Source organism: Gracilinanus agilis, chromosome 4, assembly GCF_016433145.1.
Source record: "Gracilinanus agilis isolate LMUSP501 chromosome 4, AgileGrace, whole genome shotgun sequence".
Classification (NCBI taxonomy): Eukaryota; Metazoa; Chordata; class Mammalia; order Didelphimorphia; family Didelphidae; genus Gracilinanus; species Gracilinanus agilis.
Window position 1 is genome coordinate 461,406,646 of NC_058133.1, and position 11,532 is coordinate 461,418,177.

Here is an 11,532-nt window from a genome sequence, read left to right on the forward strand (position 1 = left end):
CAAGACTCTAGTGCTGTGGAATCCATTGCCTCCTAAGGCAGCCCTTTCAAAAATTTAATAACTCTCATTGATAGAACATCTTCCCCTTATATAAAACCTAAACCTGTCTCCCTATAATTTCCATCCATCGTTCCTACATCATCCCCACGAGTGATCATCCAATCTGTACTTAAAATCTCCTAGAATTGAGGAACTTATCACATCAAGAAACAATAAGTAGAATTTAAGAAATAATTTAGTCCTACCCTTTCATTTTACAAATAGAGAGATTAATTGATTTGCTTAAATTTTCACAGCAATTAATAGGGGATTTCAACCTAGATTCCCAGATTCTTTCTGGCGCAGAAATCCTCAATTTCATCAGTTATGAAATGAAAATAATACCTGAAGCACCAGCCTCACTGGGAAGCAGTGAGAGTAAAATGAGGTAATATATGTAAAACATTTTGAAAACTTTAAAAATGATACAGGAAAAAGAGTTGAAAGTATAGAGAAAGAAAACCTGAGTGCAAATAAGTAACTCAGTGCAATAAGTAGAAAGTAGTAGGACCAGGCATCCATCAGGAAGACCAAAGTTCATATGCCACCTTATACTCTTCTTAGCTGTGTGATCCCAGATAAGTCACTTAACTGCTGCCTACCTCATTTTCCTCACTTGTAAAGTGATCATAATACTAGTACCTTCCTTCTAGGGTTATTGTGAGTATAAAATGTGATATTTGTAAAGTGCTTTGGAAATCATAAAGCCTCAAATAAATACTAGTTATTATTATTATTATTATTATTATTAAATCCTATCTCTGATGCTTACTGCTTGAGTGACATCAGAAAAATTACTTAACCTCCTCAGGCCTCAGTTTCCTCATTTGTAAAATGAAAAAGTTAGATAATATAGCCTCTAATGTTCCTTCTAGCTTGATGAATTTATGTGAATAAAAAGAGGAAGAGGAAGAAAAAGAAGAAGGGATGAATAGATGGAGGGTGGAGGACAATAGGAGAAAGAGAATGGATGGATGCATAAGATAGATGGGAGAATAAGAGATAATGAGTATAAGAGGATGAATGAATGGATGGATGGATCGATAGATGGAAGAATGGAAGATGATAAGAGGAAGAAGAGGATGAATGGATGAATGATAAGAGGATGGAGGACAATGTGAGAAGAAGGAGGAAGAAGATAGATGGATGGATGGGAGAGTGGAGAGCAATAGGAAGAGGAGGAAAATGGGAACTGGCTGAGTCTGTGGAAGAAGTGCCCTCACTGAAAATCACAGATCCTACAGAAAAAGCCTTCCTCAAAATACAATGCACATTCCTATTAAAAATGTTAGAAAAGGGGCAGCTGGGTAGCTCAGTGGATTGAGAGTCAGGCCTAAAGACCGGAGGTCCTAGGTTCAAATCAGGCCTCAGACACTTCCCAACTGTGTGACCCTGGGCAAGTCACTTGACCCCCATTGCCTACCCTTACCACTCTTCCACCTATAAGTCAATACACAGAAGAAGTTAAGGGTTTAAAAAAATGTTAGAAAGCAGGCCTAGAGACTAGAGGTCCTGGGTTCAAATGTGGCCTCAGACACTTCCTATCTGTGTCACCCTGAGCAAGTCACTTAACCCCCATTGCCTAGCCCTTACGACTCTTCTGCCTTAGAGCCAATATATAGTATTGATTCTAAGGTGGAAGGTAAGGGTTAAAAAAAAAACACGTTAAAAAGCATAGGAATGAATGAGCCATTCCTTAAAATGATAAGAAATAGCTACCTAAAACTATGATCAAGAATCAATTTTAAAGTTAGAAGTCTTCCCAGTAAATTCAGGGGTGAAACAAGGATGCCCATTATCACCACTATTATTTAATATTGTACTAGAAATGCTAACTTTAGCAATTAGAGAAGACAACGAAATAGAAGGGATTAAAGTAGACAATGAAGAAACAAACTATCACTCTTTGCAAATGATATGATAGTATACTTAGGGAATCCTAGAGAATCAGCTAAAAAACTAATTGAAACAATGAAATATTTAATAAATATTTTAATTAATAAAATTCAATAAGTGAAATAATAATTTAGCAAAGTTGCAGGATACAAAATAAACCCACATAAATCATCAGCTCAAAAAAACCCTTTAAAATACGGTATACGACAATGCAACTACCAACAATTTGGAAATAGGTCTTGATCAAGGACACATGACAAAACTAGTGGAAATGTGCATCAGCCATGGGTGGGGGGAGTGCGGGGGGTGAAGGGGAAAGTAGGAGCGTGAGTCATGTAACCATGTTAAAAATGAATATTAATAAATGTTTAAATTAAAAAAAATATGGTACAGGAAAAAGAGTTGGAAAAATAGAGAAAAAAATCTGAGTGCAAATAGGTACATTACTAACAAAATTCAACAACAAGAGATAGAAAGAGAAATTTCTCTTAAAATTATTCTAGACACTCCCCCCTTCTCACCAGGTTCCTACAGTCCTTGCATTATCTGTCAGTGCTTTCCACACAGCCAGGGAAATGGTAGCTGCAGAAATACTGCAGATTGATAAGAAATTCTATAAGAGTACAACAAAAGAAGTTTATGAAATGTTGGATAGTCCTGTAAAAGTTCTCTTGCAGTCTAAAGACCAGATTACTATAAGCAACACAGGTAGAAAAAGTCACCTGGAAGGAAAAGCTGCAATCTCAAACAAAATTTCCAGTTGTAGTTTCATGTTGTTACAGGAAACAGGTACCAAAATTGCTGTCACCAAACAATGTGGTGAGACAACTTCATTGCACCTCGGTGCGAAATGATTCCAATTGAATGGATATATAGAAAAATTACAACTGATTCTTTTCTCAAAAGAAATCCTGGTGTCAAAGAAGGATATAAGTTCTACCTACCTAAAGAGAACTTGTTTTTCAAGGATGATGCTGACAACAGTACACAATTGTCTGAAGAACAACTCATTGATGCAAAATGATGCTTGATTGGACTTAGCATAGGTCAGACTGAAGTGGACATCATGAGTCATTCTACACATGCTATTTATGAAATACTGGAAAAGTCCTGGTTATCTCAAAACTGTACACTGGTTGATGTAAAGATCAAATTTGGTATTGATATAACTACAAAAGAAGTTATATTTGCTAATGTTATTGATAATGATTCCTGGAGGCTCTGACCATCTGGCAATTGAGTCCAACAGAAAGACAAGCAATCAGATTGGAACCTTAAGGAAGTGAATTCTTCTGAAGGCCTCCAGAGGGTGAAGAAAAACTTTGAATGGGTTGCAGAAAGAGTGGAGTTACTTTAGAAAGTAGAGGGCCCATGCAGAGTTGTGGTATTGGATGGGCTCTACTTGGTCATTATGAAAAAATTAAGAAGGCTTGTGGAAACTATGGAATTTCCTGTGAAATTCTAGTAACATCTGCCCATAAGATGAAACTCTAAAGATTAAAGTAGAGTATGAATGAGATGGTGTTCCTACTGTGTTTGTGGTAGTAGCTGGCAGAAACAATAGTTTGGAATCACTGATGTCTGGTAATGCTGCATATCCAGTAGTCAATTGATTGGAGAGCTCAAGATGTATGGTCCTCACTTCAAATGCCTTGGCGTCTTGGCTATTCGACTATACTTTCACCTAAGGGAGAAGCTCAATTTGCAGTCCAGATATTTGTATTAAATATCCATTAGTATGGGCTAAACTTCAAGGAAGCATATTAAACATATGGGTTTTCTTGAAGCAAGTAGATAAGAAAATCAGACAATGCATTTTATAAGAAAAATACAATGCATTTTAAAAGGTGGAAAACAAAAATATTCTAATTTAGCTACAAGGGAAATTACAGATCAGGCAAGAGAAAAGATAATTCTAAACTAATCATAAGAAAGTACTAATAAAATGTCTTACTTGGTTTTAGAAAAATAAAATAAAATAACTCTAGACAACATAAAATACCTGGGAATCTACTTGCCAAGACAAATACTGGAATTATCTGAACAAAATTATAAAACACTTTTTCACACAAAAAAGTCAGATCTAAAAAATTGGAAAAATATTAATTACTCATGGGTAGGCTGAGCTAATATAATAAAATTGACTCTTCTACCTAAATTAATTTATTTATTCAGTATGATACCAATCAAACTACTAAAATATTATTTTATAGAACTAGAAAAATAATAACAAAATTCATCTGGAAGGACAAAATGTTAAGAATATCAAGAAAATTAATGAAAAATGTCAACAAAAGTAGCCTAGCAGTACCAGATATCAAACTATATTATAAAGCAGTGGTCATTAAAAACAGTCTGATACTGGCTAAGACCTAGAATGGTAGATCAATGGAATAGATTAGATACCCAATATTCAGAGGTAAATAAATGATCTTAGTAACCCAAAGACTACAGTTTTTGGGGTAAGAACTCACTATTTAACAAAAACTGCTGGGAAAATTGGAAAAAAGTGTGGAAGAAACTAGGTATAGATCAATATGAAAGGAAGGAAGGAAGGAAGGAAGGAAGGAAGGAAGGAAGGAAGGAAGGAAGAAAGAAAGAAAGAAAGAAAGAAAGAAAGAGAAAGAGAGAAAGAGAGAGAGAGAAGGAGGGAGGAAGGAAGGAAGGGAGAGAGAGAGAGAGAGAGAGAGAGAGAGAGAGAGAGAGAGAGAGAGAGAGAGGGAGGGAGGGAGAGAGAGGGAGGGAGGGAGGAAGACAGATCTAGGATGTTCTGGCATCTAGGCATTCCTGAAAAAGCAGGGTGGGGAGGTGAGGGAAGCTCTCTATCTGCTCTCCTAATTGCCTTCCAGTCTGAGAATCCAGACACATAATCCTCTCAGATACACTAACTTCCTCCACTTTCATTTAGGCAACGAGCTTCCAGTAGGCAGGCTAAGCAAATGATAGAGGATCTGCCACAACTTTAGCTCTGATAGAAGACAGAACTTGATGTGAATACATCACCAGATGAGCACAAAGGGGTAGATAGCCTTATCCTCTGGGATAATTCATAGCACTTGCTCCCTCTTGACATTGTTACCTCATATATACTTTTCTTTATCTTGTGTATATATTGTATCCCCCTGTCAAAATGTAAATTCCTTAAGGTTAAGGCAGTTTCATTTTAGTTTTTTTAATCCTAAAACCTAGCTCAATGACTTAATAGATGGTCAGTGACTTGAACAGAAATCTGGTTGAATTGTCAATGCCATGCTCTACAAAAATGTGTATAAGGGGTGACTTAAAAGCTCAGAAGAAAGTAGCATGAATGGTAGGTAGCTAGAGAGAGAGAGATAGTGACAGTGAGAAAAGTAGAGTAAGTGCTATATAGTGAGAAAATGAAATAGTGAAATAGGTTAATAGAAAAGTAGTGACAATGAGATAGGTGGAAAGATAGTAAAAGATATATAGTTGAGAATTTATTTTTCATATACTGTATTAATTCCTGTATAATAGGAAGAATTACTATATATATATATATACATATACCTGGGTCAGAGATCTGGGTCAGAGATACCTTCTAGTCCAGTCTGATGCTTTTTGTATTTTCTCGGTCCCTGGAAATTCCAAGGAAGGTTTTCCTTTTTGACAGAATTTAGTCAATAAATAAAGGAAACAAGGGTTCTTTTCCTGTATACATGTTCCCTATGGTGTAAGCATGGGGAGGGGAAGGACCACTCCTTAATTAACTATTTCCAATTAAGATGTCTTGGGATGTTCAGAGGTGGGAGCTGAATAATGAGCTCCCCCAAATCTATTTATTAAGCAGCCTGATCTAGCTCGGGTTATCCCTTATCCTAAGAGAGCCATGAAGTTTTATACTACTTTATTGAATATGTTGCTGGCCAATAAACCCAACATAATCAACAAACATATTTTACCCCCAAATCAGTCTTTTAAGATAATTTTTATAATAACAGATTAATAAATAATAGACTGATAGATAAGAGGATAGATAGTGTAGTTATTAAGTACTCAGTATATGCCAGCCTCCAAGTAAGGGCTGGGCATTACAATTGTTATTCATCCTTTGTTCTCAAAGAGGATCAATGACAGCTTTGCGCTACTCTGCCTTGATTAAACCCCATTTGTGCTCATCAAGGCATCACTTCATGACTTATTAGAACAGGACTTGTTCTAATGTGTGTGTACAAAACTGACTTTTCACAAACATCTAGCTTGTGACAATCTCAAATTTTAAAAAATCCCCTTAGCAATATAGACTATAGCAGAAAGTATGCTATGATAAGTTTCTTGCCTGGCACACAGACATAAGTGATGAGAGAGAGAGAGAGGACATCATCTCCTTGGAATGGTTTGCCATTTTCCTTCTGGCCCACTAGGGGTTTCCTTAGTTCAAAAGTTTGGGTTTAGCTGCCTGTTCAGGTGGTCCCATTAGTAGTACTGGCACTGGTGGAAAGACTGGTTTCTCCCACTTCACGGGACACTTTGCAGGCTAGTGTGGTGCATATCCCAGGAGACTAGGTCTTTTAGAGAGTGCTGCTAGAAGGGGTGGAGTTTAATCTTGGACTCAGAATGTCCTGGTGTTGGAAGGGATAATATAACCTAATAAAGGAAGAAGGAAAGACTGACTCTGGAAGGAGTTCCTGCCAGAAGTTGGAAAAAGAAGAGGTGGTTTGCCTATGTAGTGATTCCCAAAGTGGGCACCACCGCCCCCTGGTGGGTGCTACAGCAATCAGGGAGGCGGTGATGGCCACAGGTGCATTTATCTTTCCTGTTAATTGCTATTAAAATTTTTTAAAAATTATTTTCCAGGGGACTAAGTAATATTTTTTCTGGGAAGGGGGCGATAGGCCAAAAATATTTGGGAACCACTGGTCTATAGTATATAAGATCTTGAATCAAGTTAGCTTTAATCAAAGCTAATTAAGCTTTAATCAAAGCTAATTAAAATTACAACTGTAGTTGAAATATCTGGTATTAGACAAAACCTTCTAATTCCTCTTTCCTGGTTTTCAGAGAGTCACTGATGGCCCTGGGTTCAAATCAGACCTTAGACACTTCCTAGCTAGTGATCCTAGGCAAGTCATTTAACCTCTATTGCCTAGCTCTTACCAATTTCTGCCTTAGAACCAATACACAGTATTGATTCTAAGACAAAAGAAAGAGTTAAAAAAAAAGATAGTCACTGATGATGTTTAACTACTCCTGAAACAAATGTTTTCCCCCACCTAGTAGGAAAAGGAGATTTTTCATAACTAGAGGTAAAGTAGCTTTCATAGAGATCTCCTATTTTTAGTAGTTATGAGGGTGATATGTTGATTTGCATGTGCATTGGATTTAAGTAAGGCAAATTTGTAAAAGCCTTCAGCTTCACTCTCTCTTCCAGAGTCATCAAAGCCTGGTGTCAAGATGAAAGTCAGGACTGGAAGTAGCCTGGGATACAGTGGATGACCTTGGTGTCTTCCACAGCACCTGATTCAGCCACCTTCATGGCCACTGGAACAAACTGTGAAAGGGAACTCTTTATTCTCTTTGTCTATTTTGAGTTAACACTTTGTTAGCCATCAAAGTAAGAGAATTCATAAGTCACTTACTTGAAGAAGAGAATTCATAGTTGTTTGTTAAAATGAGTGATAACTCCAGAACTCAAAGCACCCCTACTTAACACTAAGTAAGAGTGTCAATCAGTCAGAAACTTGTGAATCCTATGATAAAAATTGATACCTTCAGAAGCCTATGAAAAAAGGTTGACACCTTCATAGGTGAGAAGTGGATCCCACAGACACTGCCACCCTGGACAGTGCTAGGCAATTTGGAAGCTGTGATTGGCCCCTGTGAAGAGGGGAAGGGACAAGAAATCTCTGTAAAAGCCCTGAACTTCTTTGGCTGGAGTCTTCTGCAAATAATCTTCTGGTCATCTTTAGTAGTTGTTTTTGACTGGTGACCTGCCTCTTGGAGGTAACTTGGGACTTGCACTGCCTCTCGGATGAATGAGTAGCTGGCCTTCCTTTCCTGGTGTCTGGAGAGAGATTAGTTTCAGAGAGGCCTTCCCTTCTTGGAGGAGGCTGTGTGGGTGGAACTCCAGGTCCTCCTGTTGAGGGTTAACAAGTCCTACCACACGCCGAGCACTGGAGCAATATTTAGTACACATCTTCTCTACCCTCTTTTTGTGTTTCTCTACTTTCACTCTTTCCACTCTTTTGCAAATAAAAGCTATTAAAAGTCATTTTGACTTGAGCTATCATATTTTAAATCGGCAACCACCATATTATTTTAGAATTCTCACATATTTTAGTCAAGCTCTTAATTTAATTCCTTACAAAACTGTTCTCATCTGCCCTTTCCACTGGGGGAAGTCTTCACATGCTTGGGATAGACATCCCCTACCGCACCAATGGGTTTGAAACTTGCCAATAACCCTTAATCTGACTTTTATCCCATCTGCAGAAACAGTTTTACCAGAGTGTGGCCACTGTGCATCCTATAATTTCTTGGAGCCACAGGTGAGAGTTGAATGAAAGGTGGATAAACAGTTCTGAAAAGGGCTCAGCAAGCCCTCCAGAAGTGCTAGTCCTTCCAGAACACCTCCCATACCCCTAGGTGTGCACTACAAGTAAGCAGGATAGTCTTTGCCTCAAGATTTTAAAAAGGGAATAAGAGAAGGCAATAATGAAGTATGAGGGGAAACGTGCTAATGGCATGGTGTGAGTAATGGCTTCAAAATGACTTGGACTCCAGTTTCTAGCAAAGAAAACAAAAAAGTTCACCTATCAGAGTCTGCTCACTATGGGCAGAATCCAAGGATTCTGGAGGGGGAATGCAGGGAGGACAATGACTGCAATATAGGCAATATGGTATAATGAAGACCCTGCTCTCCTATAGAGGTGTTATAACTCATATTCTGACTTAGAAAGCAGGAGGAGGTAGTGTATTACGCCACAGTCTCTGGCCTCTACTGAAACTGGAAAGGCTTCTGGTTAGTGATCTCAACTTTTAAGTAGGGGCTAGGGGAACCTCAAATTTTCCTTGCTTATGGCTACAAGTGTCACCACTCCTGACCTCTAGGGATTTATTGATTTCCCTGCCTATGCCAACTCAGATGTAGAAACTTCTCTTGGGGAGAACATCTTTTCTCTTTAGTTCAATTTAGACAAGATTAGAATCTTTCAAACTTTAAAAAAATTAGCTCCAAATGTAATCGAAAGTAAATACAAAAGCACTGAAATAAATGTTTACAGAGTGCAGATTTCTTATCCCAATTTTAACCAACAATGAGTCATAGATTGTCTTGGCTGATGCAGTTCATGGGGCACCATGCCAAGGTTATATTTCCTTGGTTCAACTTTTTCTCTAGCATGCTCTAAAAGACAGGTGGTAGTTGATAGGCAGTGACTTTATAATTATAAGAGCAACCTAAAATCCATATGATATTAATGAAGAAACAACTCTTTGGCATGACTGTTTGATTATTGTAATATAGGGATTCCTAACCTTTCTTTGTGTCATGGACCCACCTTTGGCAGTCTGGTGAAACCTGTGGACCTCTTCTCAGTTAGCCAATTAATTAGTTAATTAGTTATGTCCCCTATATGCCAGGCACTGCAAAGAGTACTCAAGATACAAAGAAAGGCAAAAGACAGTCCCTGCCCTCAAGGTGCTCACAATCTAACGGGGGCAACAACATGCCAGCAACTATGTACAATCGAGCTATATTTGGGACAAACTGGAGATAATCACCAAAGGGAAGGCATCAGCATTAAGGAATGTGGGAAAAGGTTTCTCAGGAAATCAGATATATTGAAATACAAATATTAATTTCTTTAAAGTTTGTGGAGTCTAATTTAAGAACTCATTTACTAATGGGATGAGTACACCTTTCTAAGTCCCCCTGAATTCCCAAAGGAATCCCTGCATATTGTCCAGTAGGGGATATTGTCTGGGAGAAAGGTAATAATCCAGTGGGCATCTGCTAAAAGACCACTTTAGCAAGGTTTGTGGTGAATTTTCAGGGGGAAAGAGGCCTATCATTGAGTTAAAAGAGGCCAGGAAGCATTGGTGAAAGATTTAAGGGATTTGGGGGGCCATCCTAAGACAGGGAAATAGCTCCAACCACCTTCCCTTGGTATAGGACACACAGTTCACACTGCCACCCATTCTTCCTTCAGGTTTGTTCCAGCTGGTCCATCTCATAGATCTTTTGTCTCTGAATCCATCTACTGGGTGGTTTTCTGTACCACAAGCAGTTTAATCATTATTCAATCATGTGTCAGCTAACTCGGGAATATCCCTCCAGTGCAGAAAGCTCTTGATTAAGCTCTAGAACTGGGTCCCTCCTGAGAATTTTACTGAAGTGAGGAAGACTGTGTCCAAATCCAAATCTAATTGAATCCAACCAAGACCAGTCTGGGTCAATTCCAGTTTTTCTTTGGAGCAGCAAAATCCAAGGAATTGATATGAAAATTAGAAACTTTTCAGAAGGGGAAATCCAGAGCAGAAACTCAGTACCTAAGAAAGAGACAAGTAATAGGTAGTATTGGAAAGCCGATCCTTTGTTAGACTCAGTCTGTCCCTTCTAAGCTGTTATTAAAACATTTTTAAGTCATGACCTACTCTTCATGAGCCCATTTGGGGTTTTCTTGGCAACCCCCCACTAAAATGGTTTGTCATTTCCTTCTCTAGATCATTTAACAGATGAGGAAACTGAGGCAAACAGGGTTAAATGACTTGCCCAAGGAGGTGTCTAAAATCAGATTCAGGAAGAGGAGTCTTCCTCACTCCACGCCTGGTACTCTATCCACTGTGCCACCTAGCTGACCCTCAAAGATAGGTATGAGATATTCCAAAAGTCTTAGTGGAGTTTTAAACTTAAAACTGTACCAAGACTTTTGGGACACCTTGTAGGTTCCCTACTACTGTCTGGTACTATTAGGTTGATATGATTAAGGACTAGGTCCTTCCATGTCCTTTCCTGAGCCAGCTTTGTCAGTAATGCCTTGAGCTTGAGTGGAGAAGGATGGCAAAAGAAATGAAGAAATATTCAAGGAGGAAAAAACTTTCCAGTGGAGTACTCATGTGAATGATTACTCTTTAACAAGTAGCCTGGGTCTTCTGAAAACTGCTGTTCCTGGAGGGGCAGTCTCCCCTAGGCTTACAGGAATCCAGACTTCAAGAGGTTCTAAGGTCCCTTCAAGCATTCCTTTTATCAATTAATGCAAATGGTTGGCATTTGAGAGAAGTGAGAGAGGGCATTTGAGGCAAGGGGAAAAGAGCTAAAGTATAGAGGAGGTAAAGTACAAAATGTGTTGGGGGAATGTCTTTATTTGAGCAGAGAATAGAAGTTTAACCAGCAATTCTGGCATCTAGGGCAAAGACCACAAAATGAACTTGGGGCAAGGAACCTGAAAGGCAATACCAGACATTATGTTATTTGATAAGGACTTCCCTGGGATATAGCTTTGGGAGAAGGTAAGAAGTAGCATCATTTATTAACTTTCTATTTTGACTCATTATTTTTTGCCAAGTAAACACTAGGATTGTTTCTATCTACTGAAAGAATATAAGTTCCCTCTAAATTTCGGTGTCTTGGGACAAAGT

General features: G+C 38.4%; 1 pseudogene; it reads left to right on the forward strand.

Annotated features, from left to right (window-relative positions):
- The first annotated feature begins 2,510 nt into the window (after positions 1–2,510).
- LOC123247182 lies at positions 2,511–3,758 on the forward strand (annotated as a pseudogene).
- The last annotated feature ends 7,774 nt before the right edge of the window (positions 3,759–11,532 follow it).